The sequence below is a fragment of the Bombina bombina genome, chromosome 7 (assembly GCF_027579735.1).
Source record: "Bombina bombina isolate aBomBom1 chromosome 7, aBomBom1.pri, whole genome shotgun sequence".
In the NCBI taxonomy this organism is placed as follows: Eukaryota; Metazoa; Chordata; class Amphibia; order Anura; family Bombinatoridae; genus Bombina; species Bombina bombina.
Window position 1 is genome coordinate 96,646,158 of NC_069505.1, and position 15,153 is coordinate 96,661,310.

Here is a 15,153-nt window from a genome sequence, read left to right on the forward strand (position 1 = left end):
GTGGCTGGCTATGCTGCTGCACACTTCTGCCTGCCTGCTGCCCCCAATAAATTACAATTTACTGTATAGATAGATACTATAGTATAAATACGGGTACCTTACCTTATTCTCTCTCTTCACCTTCCTTCAGACTCTGCTCTCCCTCTGTCCAGTGTCATTGTCCAGTGTGCACCACGCACATGATCTCACGACGTGCAGACCTGGCTGGCTGACAGTCCTGAGTCTGACTCCTGAATTGGCGCTAACCGAAGGGAAGCACGCAGACGCAGCGCTCCCAGGCTGAGGCTCCCGCTCCTCCACTATGTCACATGGTCTGGCGCTGGCGTGTGGTGAGAGTCGTCGTGAGGGTGACATCATCACAGCACTGCAGCAGGTGACAGCGCGCTGCCCTGGCGGGCCCGCCCCTCACCCTCCTGCTGACCCGGCCGGTCCCTGCGGCCCATAGGAAGGAACCAACTGAGTCTGACCAGTCTGTCACAGTGTGAATGTGATAGTAACTCTATTACACTGCAGACTGAGTCAACTCAGTTGGGTACTTACTTGCGGAAGTCACTGTCAGTGTCACAGTCAGTCAGAGTGAGGCACAGCACGGCAGCCGTAGCAGCGGATCGGACAGTTGGAGAGGGGGATGGTTAAGTTTAATTAATTACAACACAACAACCATAATTATTAAGTTTAATAAATAAAACATAAATTAAACAATAATTTTACTAATTACACACGGATGCTGCTGTAGCAGTGGGGAGGTAGGGACTTGTGGTGGATACCTTACCGGGCCGGCGCGGCCCTGAGCGCAATAGCAATAAATAAAAAGCAAGCAATTTAGACACAACAGCGCAGCCAGGCCAGCCCAGCTGCGCTGCCGGCCGGCGGCCCACCGGGATTTTTCCCGGTATCCCGGCTGCCCAATCCAGCCCTGGGCCTGCCATTTCTATGGCTGATGTTGAGGCTGCATAGACTTTTTGGTTGGATAGCTTAGCACAACGGGAAAAAGATTCTGATTTATCTAGCATTGTTCGTTTGCTTCAATATGTTAATCATTTTCTTTGTGATGCTATTTTTGATATCATTAAGATTGATGTTAAAATATGTCTGGCTATTTTAGCAAGAAGAGCTTTATGGATCAAGTCATGGAATGCTAACATGGTATCTACATCTAGGTTACTATCTCTATCATTCCAAGGTAATAATTTGTTTGGTTCTCAGTTGGATTCTATTATTTCCACTATTACTGGGGGGAAGGGAGTTTTTTGCCCCAGGATAAAAAATCTAAGGGTAAAACTAGAGCTTCTAATCAGTTTTGTTCCTTTCATCAGAATAGAGAACAGAAAACCACTCCTTCCTCTAAGGACTCTGGCTCCAATTGGAAGCCATCTTCGAGTTGGAATAAATCCAAGCCTTTTAAGAAACCAAAGCCAGCCCCCAAAACTGCATGATGGTGCAGCCCTCAATCCAGTTACCACTGGTGGGGGGCAGATTGAAATTATTTCAATACGTTTGTGCAGGTTCCATTCAGAATCATTGGATTCAGAATATTGTCTCTCAAGGGTATCGAATAGGTTTTAGAATAAGACCTCCTGTGAGAAGGTTTTTTTCTCTCTCACATTCCAACAGCTCCTGTGAAAGCTCAGGCCTTTCTGAAGTGTGTTTCAGATCTGGAGCTTTCAGGGGTAATTGTACCAGTTCCACTTCTGGAACAGGGTTTGGGTTTTTATTTAAATCTATTCATTGTCCCGAAGAAGGAAAATTTATTCAGACCAGTTCTGGATCTGAAATTTTTTAATCGCTTTGTAAGGGTCCCAACTTTCAAGATGGTGACTATAAGGAATATTCTGCATTTTGTTCAGCAAGGTCTATATGTCCACAATAGACTTAAAGGATGCTTATCTTCACATTCCTATTCATCCAGACCACTATCGATTTCTGAGATTTTTCTTTTCTAGGCAAGCATTACCAATTTTTCACTCTTCCATTTGGCCTAGTGACAGCTCCAAGAATCTTTTCCAAGGTTCTAGGTGCCCTTCTATCTGTAATCAGAGGGCAGGGTATTGCAGTTCCTTATTTGGACGATATCTTGGTGCTGGCTCAATCTTTTCATTTAGCAGAATCTCACACAAATCAACTTGTGTTGTTTCTTCAAAAACATGGTTGGAGGATTAATTTACCAAAGAGTTTCTTGATTCCTTAGACAAGGTTCACCTTTTTAGGTTTCCAGATAGATTCAGTGTCCATGACTCTGTCTTTAATAGACAAGAGACGAATGAAATTGGCTTCTGCCTGTCGAAACCTTCAGTCTCGATCATTCCCTTCAGTGGCTATGTGCATGGAAGTTTTAGGTCTCATGACTGCAGCATCGGACGCGATCCCCTTTGCTCATTTTCATATGAGACCTCTGCAGCTTTGCATGCTGAATCAATGGTGCAGGGATTATACTCGGAAATCACAATTGATATTCTTAAATCCCAACATTCAACTCTCTCTGACTTGGTGGTTGAACCATCATCTTATTTTTCAAGGGGCTTCCTTTGTTCGTCCTTTCTGGACTGTGATTTCAACAGATGCAAGTCTCAAAGGTTGGGGAGCTGTCTCAGAGTCTCTGACAGCACAAAGGGTTTTAAATCCTCAAGAGACAAGGTTACCAATCAATATTTTAGAACTTTGTGCTATTTTCAGGGCTCCTCAGGCTGGGCCTCTACTAAAGAGAGAATCATTAATTCGTTTTCAGACAGACAATATCATAACTGTGGCATATGTCAATCATCAGGGTGGGGCTTGCAGTCCCTTTAGCAATGAAAGAAGTATCTCAAATACTTTTTTGGGCAGAATTCAACTCCTGTCTAATTTCTGCAATACATATCCTGAGTGTAGACAATTGGGAAGGGGATTATCTCAGCTGTCAGACTTTACATCCGTGGAAGTGGTCTCTCCATCCAGATGTATTCTGTCAGATTGTAAAGATGTGGGGTCTCCCAGAAATAGATCTGATTGCGTCCCATCTAAACAAGAAACTTCCCAGGTATCTTTCCAGGTCCAGGGATCCTCAGGCGGAGATGGTGGATGCGTTAGCAGTTCCTTGGGCTTACCAACCTCCTTACATCTTTCCGCCTCTAGTTCTTCTTCCAAGGGTGATCTCCAAGATCATAATGGAACAATCGCCTGTGTTTCTGATAGCACCAGCATGGCCTCACAGATTTTGGTTTGCAGGTCTTGTCCGGATGTCAAGTTGCCAACCTTGGCCATTTCCGTTAAGGCTAGACCTTCTGTCTCAAGGACCATTTGTCCATCAGGATCTCAAATCATTAAATTTGAAGGTATGGAAATTGAACGCTTAGAGCTTAGTCATAGAGGTTTCTCTGACTCAGTGATTAATACATTGTAAAAGGCTTGTAAGTCTGTTTCAAGGAAGATTTATTATCGGGTTTGGAAAACCTATATTTCATGGTGTTCTTCTCATAAATTCTCTTGGCATTCTTTTAGAATTCCTAGAATTTTAGAGTTTCTTCAGGATGGTTTGGATAATGGTTTGTTTGCAAGTACTTTAAAGGGACAAATCTATGATCTTTCTGTTTTATTTCATAGAAAGATTGCTAATCTTCCTGACAGTCACTGTCCTTTTGGCTATCTTTTCAGCTAGAAAAGTTTTTGAATTATTTGCTCTCTCTTGTGAGTCTCCTTTTCTAATTTTCCATCAAGTTAAGACAGCTGTTTTGCGGACTTCATTTAAATTTCTTCCTTCGGTTGTGAATTCTAACAACATTAGTAGGGAAATTGTTGTTCCTTACTTGTGTCCAAATCCTTCGAATACTCTTGAAAGATCTTTACATTCTTTGGATGTCATAAGAGCTTTGAAATATTATGTTGAAGCTACTAAAGATTTCTGGAAGACTTCTAGTCTATTTGTTGTTTTTTCTGGTACTAGGAAAGGTCAGAAAGCCTCTGCCATTTCTTTGGCATCTTGGTTCAAGCTTTTGATTCACAAGGCTTATTTGGAGACGGGGCAGTCACTTCTTGGGCTTTTAAGAATGAAACTTCGGTTGATCAGATTTGCAAAGCAGCAACTTGGTCTTCTTTGCTTACATTTACTAAATTTTACCATTTTGATGTATTTGCTTCTTCTGAAGCAGTCTTTGGTAAAAAAGTTCTTCAGGCAGCTGTCTCAGTTTGATTCTTCTGCTTATGATTTAATTTTTTTTTCTTGAAATTTATGTGAAATGTATGAGGAAGACTTATTTTTTTGTGTGGATTTAAGTTTTTGTAGCGGTAATAGCTGTTTTTATTTTATCCCTCCCTCTCTAGTGACTCTTCTGTGGTCTTCCACATCTTGGTTATTTCTATCCCATACGTCACTAGCTCATGGACTCTTGCCAATTACATAAAAGAAAACATAAATTATTTAAGGAATTACCTGATAAATTCATTACTTTCATATTGGCAAGAGTCCATGAGGCCCACCCTTTTTTTTGGTGGTTTTGATTTTTGTATAAAAGCACAATTATTTTTCCAGTTCCTCTTTTTGTATGCTTTTTTACTCCTTATTTTATCACCTCACTACTTGCCTCTTCTACCATCACCTCCTCTCATGCCAGACTACAGGACTTCTCTCGTGCTGCACCAACCCTCTGGAAAGCACTTCCTCGAGCTGTCAGACTTTCCCCCAACCTCTCCTCCTTTAAACGCTCCCTAAATACCTTCTTGTTCAGGGAAGCCTATCACCAAATCAGTAACTAATGAATTCCACTTGCCTAATAGTTGCCCTCATCTAACTCCACACTAACATCATTCCCACCTTTGCAGTCCCCACCTCCTGTTGCTCACCCTCCTACCCATTTAGATTGTAAGTTCCCATGGGAACAGGGCTCCAAATTCCCCCTGTATTTGTTTGTTAAATTTTGTCTGGTGTCTCATATTGTACTGTCCTTTTATCTTTGTTACCCATGGACAGCGCTGCGGAATCTGTTGGCGCTTTATAAATAAAGAATAATAATATTCATTAAACTAAGTTGTGGGTGTGGTGGGAGGTGTATTTATAGGCATTTTGAGGTTTGGGAAACTTTGCCCCTCCTGGTAGGATTGTATATCCCATACGTCTCTAGCTCATGGACTCTTGCCAATATGAAAGAAATGAATTTATCAGTTAAGTTGTATGTTTTTTTCTCCTTTTTTTTTTAAACACAACAATTTAATTAACATAATTAAAAAAATTAAAAAACAACAACAATAGGTAAACAATTTAACAACATGAAAAAAAAGGTATATGACTAGTAAACAATTTTTGATTACATATTCAGCTGACTCGTACAAGACATAATGTACATTTGAATTGAATTGAGTCTAATCAACTAGAAGCTGTGTGTTTGTCACATGGAGTGCATAATAAGGTAAAATCCCTGGCAGATTCCAACTCTCTACAGGGAGTGCAGAATTATTAGGCAAATGAGTATTTGACCACATCATCCTCTTTATGCATGTTGTCTTACTCCAAGCTGTATAGGCTCGAAAGCCTACTACCAATTAAGCATATTAGGATGATGTGCATCTCTGTAATGAGAAGGGGTGTGGTCTAATGACATCAACACCCTATATCAAGGTGTGCATAATTATTAGGCAACTTTCCTTTCCTTTGGCAAAATGGGTCAAAAGAAGGACTTGACAGGCTCAGAAAAGTCAAAAATAGTGAGATATCTTGCAGAGGGATGCAGCACTCTTAAAATTGTAAAGCTTCTGAAGCGTGATCAGTCGAACAATCAAGCGTTTCATTCAAAATAGTCAACAGGGTCGCAAGAAGCGTGTGGAAAAAACCCAAGGCGCAAAATAACTGCCCCATGAACTGAGAAAAGTCAAGCGTGCAGCTGCAAGATGCCACTTGCCACCAGTTTGGCCATATTCCAGAGCTGCAACATCACTGGAGTGCCCAAAGCACAGGGTGTGCAATACTCAGAGACATGGCCAAGGTAAGAAAGGCTGAAAGACGACCACCACTGAACAAGACACACAAGCTGAAACGTCAAGACTGGGCCAAGAAATATCTCAAGACTGATTTTTCTAAGGTTTTATGGACTGATGAAATGGAGTGAGTCTTGATGGGCCAGATGGATGGGCCCGTGGCTGGATTGGTAAAGGGCAGAGAGTTCCAGTCCGACTCAGACGCCCAGCCAGGTGGAGGTGGAGTACTGGTTTGGGCTGGTATCATCAAAGATGAGCTTGTGGGGCCTTTTCGGGTTGAGGATGGAGTCAAGCTCAACTCCCAGTCCTACTGCCAGTTTCTGGAAGACACCTTCTTCAAGCAGTGGTACAGGAAGAAGTCTGCATCCTTCAAGAAAAACATGATTTTCATGCAGGACAATGCTCCATCACACGCGTCCAAGTACTCCACAGCGTGGCTGGCATGAGAAAGGGTATAAAAGAGAAAAATCTAATGACATGGCCCTCCTTGTTCACCTGATCTGAATCCCATTGAGAACCTGTGGTCCATCATCAAATGTGAGATTTACAAGGAGGGAAAACAGTACACCTCTCTGAACAGTGTCTGGGAGGCTGTGGTTGCTGCTGCACGCAATGTTGATGGTGAACAGATCAAAACACTGACAGAATCCATGGATGGCAGGCTTTTGAGTGTCCTTGCAAAGAAAGGTGGCTATATTGGTCACTGATTTGTTTTTGTTTTGTTTTTGAATGTCAGAAATGTATATTTGTGAATGTTGAGATGTTATATGGTTTCACTGGTAAAAATAAATAATTGAAATGGGTATATATTTGTTTTTTGTTAAGTTGCCTAATAATTATGCACAGTAATAGTCACCTGCACACACAATATCCCCCTAAAATAGCCTAAACTAAAAACAAACTAAAAACTACTTCCAAAAATATTCAGCTTTGATATTAATGGTTTTCTTGGGTTCATTGAGAACATGGTTGTTGTTCAATAATAAAATTAATCCTCAAAAATACAACTTGCCTAATAATTCTGCACTCCCCTGTATAAGTTAAACGGGGGTAGAGATTAAATGGAGTAAAGAAAAAAAAAATAGGTAAATAAAATAAGAACCGCCCCCCATTGAATCTGTCAGCCCTCAACCAATGTTTCTCTTGTAAGGTGTATCCAGTCCACGGATCATCCATTACTTGCTGCAAGAGGAACACCCAGAGCAGAGCTGCCTATATAGCTCCTCCCCTTACTGCCACTACCAGTCATTCTCTTGCAGCTCTCGACACAATAGGAAGTAGCTAGAGAGATGTGGTGAATTTATGTAGTTAATCTTCAATCAAAAGTTTATTATTTTCAAATGGTACCGGAGTTGTACTGTTTTAGCCTCAGGCAGAAAGTTGAAGAAGAGTCTGCCTGTGGTTTTTGATGATCTTAGCAGGTTGTAACTAAGATCCATTGCTGTTCTCACACATAACTGAAAAGATGAGGTAACTTCAGCTGGGGGAATGGCGTGCAGGGTCTCTTGCTATGAGGTATGTGCAGTTTAAATTTTTCTAGAGAAATGAATATGCTAGAAAATGCTGTTAATACCGGATTTATTTAAGGTAAGCCTGTGATTTAATAACGACTAGTATCATGCTTGCTGTAAAAGGTAATATTCTTATTACTTTCTCACATTACTGAAAATAAGATAACGTTTGCTGGAAGTGTTTAAACATTTTTTTCTACATATTGGTGATAAAACTTTATTGGGGCCCAGTTTTTTCCACATGGCTGGCTAGATTTTGCCTAGGGATAGTTTTTTATGGCCCTCTCACTGTGAGTACAGGTTGGGAGGGGCCTAATTTCAGGCCTAAATCGTGCAGTAGTTTTTGCAGCTTGAGACTTCCAGCTTCCCTGAAGGAGTCCCCTGAACACTTAGGGCCTCTACAAAGGGTTTTTGTGCCTTCAAAAGTCATTGTATGTGCAGGTAGGGCCACAGAGGCTGTGGCAGTTTGTTGTGACTGTTAAAAAACGTTTATATGTTTTTTTTTATCCGGTTTTGAAACTAAGGGGTTAATCATCCATTTGCAAGTGGGTGCAATGCTCTGTTAGTCTATTATACACACTGTAAAAATGTCATAAGATTTACTGCTTTTTATCACTGTTTTTCAATTTCTGACAAAATTTGTTTCTCTTAAAGGCACAGTACCGTTTTTATTTTTTGCTTGTTTACATTTATCAAAGTGTTTTCCAAGCTTGCTGGTCTCATTGCTAGTCTGTATAAACATGTCTGACATAGAGGAAACTCCTTGTTCATTATGTTTAGAAACCATTGTGGAACCCCCTCTTAGAATGTGTACCAAATGTACTGATTTTACCATAGATATTAAGCTCTTAACCTGGAAGGTTCTGTTTTTAGTAGCTATCTCCTCGGCTCGAAGAGTTTCGGAGTTATCTGCTTTACAATGTGATTCCCCTTATCTCATTTTTCATGCAGATAAGGTAGTGTTACGTACCAAACCTGTTTTTTTACCTAAGGTGGTATCTAATAAAAATATCAGGAGATTGTTGTACCGTCACTGTGTCCTAATCCTTCTTCAAAGAAGGAACGTCTTTTACACAATCTTGACGTGGTTCGTGCTTTAAAGTTTTATTTACAAGCTACTAAAGATTTTTTGTTGTCTACTCTGGACAGAGGAGAGGCCAAAAGGCTTCGGCAACCTCTCTTTCTTTTGGCTAAGGAGTATTATGAGATTGCTGGCCAGCAGCCTCCTGAAAGGATTACAGCTCATTCTACTAGAGCGGTAGCTTCCACATGGGTTTTTAAAATTTGATAATTTTGCTTCTTCGGAGGCTATTTTTGGGAGAAAGGTCTTGCAGGCAGTGGTGCCTTCCGTTTAAGCGCCTGCCTTGTCCCTCCCTTCATCCGTGTCCTATAGCTTTGGTATTGGTATCCCACAAGTAATGGATGATCCGTGGACTGGATACACCTTACAAGAGAAAACATAATTTATGCTTACCTGATAAATTTATTTCTCTTGTGGTGTATCCAGTCCACGACCCGCCCTGTCATTTTAAGGCAGGTGTTTTTTATTTTTAAACTACAGTCACCACTGCACCCTGTAGTTTCTCCTTTCTCTTGATTGTCTTCGGTCGAATGACTGGTAGTGGCAGTTAGGGGAGGAGCTATATAGGCAGCCCTGCTGTGGGTGATCCTCTTGCAGCTTCCTGTTGGGAAGGAGAATATTCCACAAGTAATGGATGATCCGTGGACTGGATACACCACAAGAGAAATAAATTTATCAGGTAAGCATAAATTATGTTTTCCTCCAAATTTTGTAGTATATTATCTGGATGTTCAATTTCAGGGATATTCCATTCTCCCCTAAGGGAAGCTTCAAGGAAGATCTCGGTAAGCAAAAAAGGTTGTATGATGCATCGTTACAGGGAAGTGGGGAGAGTAATAATGAAGTACCGCCATTTCTTTAAAAAATGCTTTAGTCTGCACTTAATATCTAATTTGGTGTCAAGTTGTTCAATGAATAAATATCTAAGTAGTTTCTTTTTGAACTGGGCTATAGAGGGTGATTTATTAGAAACCCATAGAGTTAGGATGCAATGACGCGCCAGTAAGGTACAAAGTGTAAGCATAAGGTGCAATTTGCTGTGTTTGTCCCAGACAAAAAAGTAGATTCATTTTAAGTCAAAAGTTATGTCAAGTTTGAGCGTGACCTTAATCCAGTGTTGTAACTGTCTCCAAAAGTGGTTAATATATGGGCATTTATAGAAATAGTGGTGCAGTGAAGGCTTTAACATGCAACATTTAATACAATGGTTTGGGCAATTAGGATTCCAATGGGCTAGGCGGGCAGGGGTAATATAATCTTGGTTGATAATCCTGACCTGCATTTCTCTAAGGGAAATCGCCAAACTAGCTGCCTTAGCCCTTTTCAAACTAGTCTGAATATCCTCAACCCGAAATATATCTCATATTATTGTTCTGTAGTGGGACTAAAGTCCTTTCCAATATAGTATTAGAGGTACAGAAAATTAGCTCATGGTATATTGGAGACAGGATGAAGACATTCATTTTATAAGCGGTGTGCAAAAGGGGAGGATTCCCAGAAGTCAACTTTTTGAGTATTTACATAATGTCTAGCCTGCAGATATTCATAGAAATGCATGTTGGGTAGATCAAATTTACTTTTGAAGTCTTGAAAGGTTCTGACAGTGTGTGACAATGGATTCAGGAGTTCACCTATCGAGTTAATCCCCTGAGATTTCCATACACGAAAAGGGGCTGTTTCATTGCCAGATGGAAAATCTTTATTCCCTATTAGAGGAATATATCTTGGAGAAGGAGAATTATTACTAAGATATTTAATGACTAGCCACCAGACTTTCAAAATGTCTTTGTATAAAAAGTTATCCCTGATTTCTGGGGGCAGTTCCCGAGTTGGGATGTAAGGTAAGTAGGCAAGAGCATGTGGTGATACCACAGATTCCTCCAGGTAGGGCTATAAAGTGTGATTTATTATGTTGCCAGTCTAAGACTAGGCGAATAAGTGCTGCCCAATTATACAGCCTGAGATTCAGAAGTGCCAATGGTTGATGAAGAGTGTTGGTAGCTATGTGTGTTCTTTTACCACTCCAAATAAAGGCCTGGATTGCTGTATTCATATTTGCTAAGTCCAATTTGTATGGGAGTAGGGGTAGCATTAGGAGTGGGTAGAGGATTTTGGGTAAGATTGACATTTTTATCAGATTAATACGGCCAGAGAGGCCCAACTGAAGTTTCGCCCAAGCCTTAAGCTGAGACTGTAGTTGGGTGCATTGATTTGCGATGTTAAATTTGTATAGCTTGTATGGATTATGGTGGAGATGGATGCCTAAATAGGCTAGGGTGTACAGTAAAAGGGAAGGTAGCCTTACTATGAATATGATCTGTTAGCCATAAAATCTCGGATTTGGACATGTTAATTTTATACCCTAAGAAGTCTCCAAAGACATTAAGGGTGTCAATTTTTGGAATATATAGGGAGGGATTTGTGACAAAGAGAAGCATGTAATCCGCGTATAGGGTCACATGTATCCCCAGATAGACCTGTTTCAACTTCAGGGTAAGGGGCTCGAGAGCCAAGTCAAAGAGAAGGGGTGACAGTGGGCAATCTTGGCGTGTGCCTCTTTGAAGCTGGAATGTTGGAGACACAAGACCATTCACCAAGATGCTTGCCGTGGGTGTAGAATACATTTTACAGATAAAGTCAAGGAAGGGGCCCTCAAAGTTGAATTTTTGGAGAGTGTGAAATAGATGAGGCCACTCCACTCTATTGAAGGCCTTCTCTGCATCAAGCAACAGCAGGAATGTCTCCTGAGTCTTGCCGCAAAGTGGTTCTTTATGTTGCATCCAGTAGTGATTGATAATGTGTAAGAATTTTTGCAGGTTGACTACAGAGGATATGCCAAAAACAAACCCTGATTGATCAGGATGTAGTAGGGAGGGGAGAATCTTTTTAACCGATCAGCTAGGAGTTTCATTAGTATTTTGTAGTTGGTGTTTAGAAGGGATATGGGACTATATGATTCTGGGAGTGTGTGGTCTTTGCCTGGCTTAGGTATGAGAGTGATGTGTGCTGACACAAAGGCTTTGGATGGAGTCCTGTCTTGGAGAAATAGAGTATTGAATACATTTGAAAGGGTTTGGGACATTTGAGGGGATAGGAGTTTATAGAACTCGGCTGGGATTCCATCAAGACCCGAGGTCTTAAAGAAAGAAATAGATTTGATGGTAGATTGCACTTCTTCCTTGGTTACTGGGGAGTTTAAGGTATCAATCTGGGCAGAAGTTAGCTGAAGAAGCTTAAGGGATTGGCAAAAATCGCAGTGAGAGTCAAGTGAACTTGGTTGTTGCTTAGTATATAAGTGCAAGAAATAGTCTGCCAAACAGTGTGCAAGTTCCTCAGGGGTTTTAAAGGTCTTCCCTCCATAGCGGAGTACTACTATATCTTTTTTAGTAGATCGGGTGTTCCCCAGTGTAACTAGAAGCCTACCACCAAAGCAGTAGAATTAACTTGATGATTTTAATAATCCTGAAATGGCCTATGAAGGAATCAAACTCAGTCTCAGAGAGAGAGGCTTGGTGAGGTCAAATCTCAGGAGCACCGCATCTTACTCCTATAGTTCTTAAAGACTCAGGAGCCACACTCTAGTAGAAGTCTTGGAAAGTAAAGGCTTGGAAAACAACGGATAATAAGATAAGTCCATAAATTTCTTACTTATTGTGATTATTTAAAAGGGACTGGGAACTTATTTATGCAAGGCCTATTTAAAGGGAGTTGGCGATTTACTACAAGCGTTGAAGGGACTTAGATTTTACATACTGCCTGTTGGAAAAATGGAGAACACTAGTATCCAAGAGCTTTTCATGGCCTTGGAATAAACTTTTAATAGAGTCTGTTAAAATAAATTTTAATAGAGTCTGTTGAAATAATAAACAAGACCGTTTTTCTATTTTGTGGTAAGATATAGCTAATTGTCTAAGAGATCAGTTAAAAGCTAATATATAGAAGGGGCTACCTTTAGTGAACAGTTGATGGTGCTATTTCCTGACTCTGCTTTTTTATTTTTATCTTTTTATTTTTATTTTCTCTTTTTCCTGACTTGATATGCATGATACATAAAATTGTTTTAGTAAAGGAGGTTGCCGACTACTAACTAATAGAATCCAAAAGAAATTTCTCGTCTGCATAACCTCCTAGTTTATTATAGGAAGGTGATTAATTAAATTGCAGTAATAACAAAGTAGATAAAAACAGAATATATAAGAGCTTGCCTATTCCTGGTTAATAGAAGCACTGAATTTAAAAGGATATACTCATTGATACATCTGTATACGCTAGTATAAGAAGGTGTAATTGCCCTATATCTTGTTTGCAATAATAAGCAAGATTGCTTCAAGTACTTTTTCTGCTTTATCTGTTTTTCTTTTTTTTTAGATACATACAGTCAATTGTAGAGCAATTTAAAGTTTAGATATAAGAGGGGATATCCCTGGCTTTTTTGCTAATATTGTCCCTCTCTTTCACCAATTCTTTTTGTTTTTTTGTATTATTCACGATACACACGTTAGGCACGGTACACGCACAGAAACACGCATCATTTTTAGCACAAGGTCTGTGACTAACTCTTTGTTGGTTTCTTTTTTCTTTTTTCTCTCTGCTATCTTATATAAACACAAGTGTTATAAGAAATGCTACACATCATGAGAGAAACTACATCCTTTTTTCCTTTAAAAAAATAAATAAAAAATAAATCACTGATTCTGGGATCACTGATTCACTTACAGAACACTCTATTACACGAATGGACAAATATTTAAACAGTAATAAAAGTAAATCTCCAGGGATACCCCCTAAAGCTAAAGATAAAAAGACTAGCGGTAATATAGACACCTCTTCAGATAACAGAACGGAAATACCCACTGCCCAGGTGATAGTTGAATTACAGAGTCTAGTTAAGCAAATAATGGAGTCAACCCCAGTTTGACCATCTTAGAAGGGATTTGTTGGATCTTACAACAGAAGTGAGACAATTCTCTGTGAGGATTTCAGAAGCAGAAGCCAGAATCTCAGATCTGGAAGATCTAAGAAATATACAAGACCAAAATATTATGAGCCAAGAAAGTCAAATTTGAGCGCTACAGAACAAATTTCAGGAGATGGAAGATAGAGCAAGGAGAAATAATCTAAGGGTTATAGGGCTACCTGAGCTCCCTGAGTTTCAAGATCTTATTCCTTTTGCTGCAGTAATACTACCCAAAGAGCTTGGGATGCAGACACAGAATACTCCGATATTAGTAGAGAGAGCCCACAGATTAGGTACTCTTAGAGAGGGAAGGAGAGACAAAGTTGGGAAAAGAACAGTTTTAATAAAATTCTTAAATTTCCAAGACAAAATAAATATTTTAAAAAGATATAGAAAGAAAATATCCTTTAAAATTGGAGATGAGAATATACTTTTTTTAAGATTTCTCAGCCAAGACATCTAATAGTAGGAGACAAATTGCACCATAATGTTCTCAACTTATAAAAAAGGGCTTCCAGGCCACAATTGTCTATCCAGCAAAACTTAGAGTGATGGTTAATTCAGAGACCTTAATTTTTAACTCCTACAAGGAAGCGAAAGAATATGTGAATAAACTAGAGTAAAATAAGGAAAAGCAGGGAAATAAGTAGGGTACAATGTCAGTAATTCAGAAATTAAAAATGAACATGCTAGAATTATGGTCATTTGTAGTAGGTGATTGTCTATGGGCTCACATTTTTTTATTTTCTTTTTTTATTATATATGGAATCCTCTTTCTTTTTTTTCTTTCTCTTCTTTCATGCAATTGCCTTTCCCCCTCGGGTTCCTTCCCCTCATGTCCCCTACTCCCTTCCCTTTTCTGGAAAGAATTATAAGGCATTGGTTTAGAGAGCTTGGTTAAATATGGATAACAAGTTTTAAATATTATATCATGGAACATGGGGGGAGTAACATCCCTGATCAAGAGAAAGAGGGTGGTAAGCCACTTGCAACGGCTACATCCCGATATAGCGATTATCCAAGAGACGTATCTTTCGTCTGCAGAAATGGCAACATTTAAATCTAAATGGATCTGGGTTGTTATCTCCACCACGTTTGATAGGAGAAAGAATGGAGTAGCATGTTTTTTTAACAAATCTTTGGATTACAAGATTATCACCCAAGATTTAGATACAGGGGGTCGTTATATGATTATTCACTTTGAAGTCTCCGGTTGCCATTATGTCTTATGCAATGTTTATGGCCCAAATCAAATGGATGCTGGATTCTGGGAGACACTATATCTTAAATTGCTACCCTATATCAATCAAAATTTAATAATAGCTGGAGACTTCAATATGACATTGCATGCCAAACTAGATAGACTGTATATAACAACCCTTAAACGTTATCAAAAAGAAGCTAAATTCTTGAGAACCTTCTGTAAGAACCTTAGACTTAAGGACATTTGGTGTATTCATAACCCGGACACTAGGGAATTCACATGCGAATCAAAGTCTCATAGAACATTTTCCCGGATAGATTTTTTCTTAATTAATGAAAACACATTAAAGTTAGACATTGGAACTAAGATACATGAGATTTATTTAACAGATCATGCATGTATCTCACTTCAGATTAATAAGAGGGATCTGAATAAAGGGAATAATAATTTATTTTTC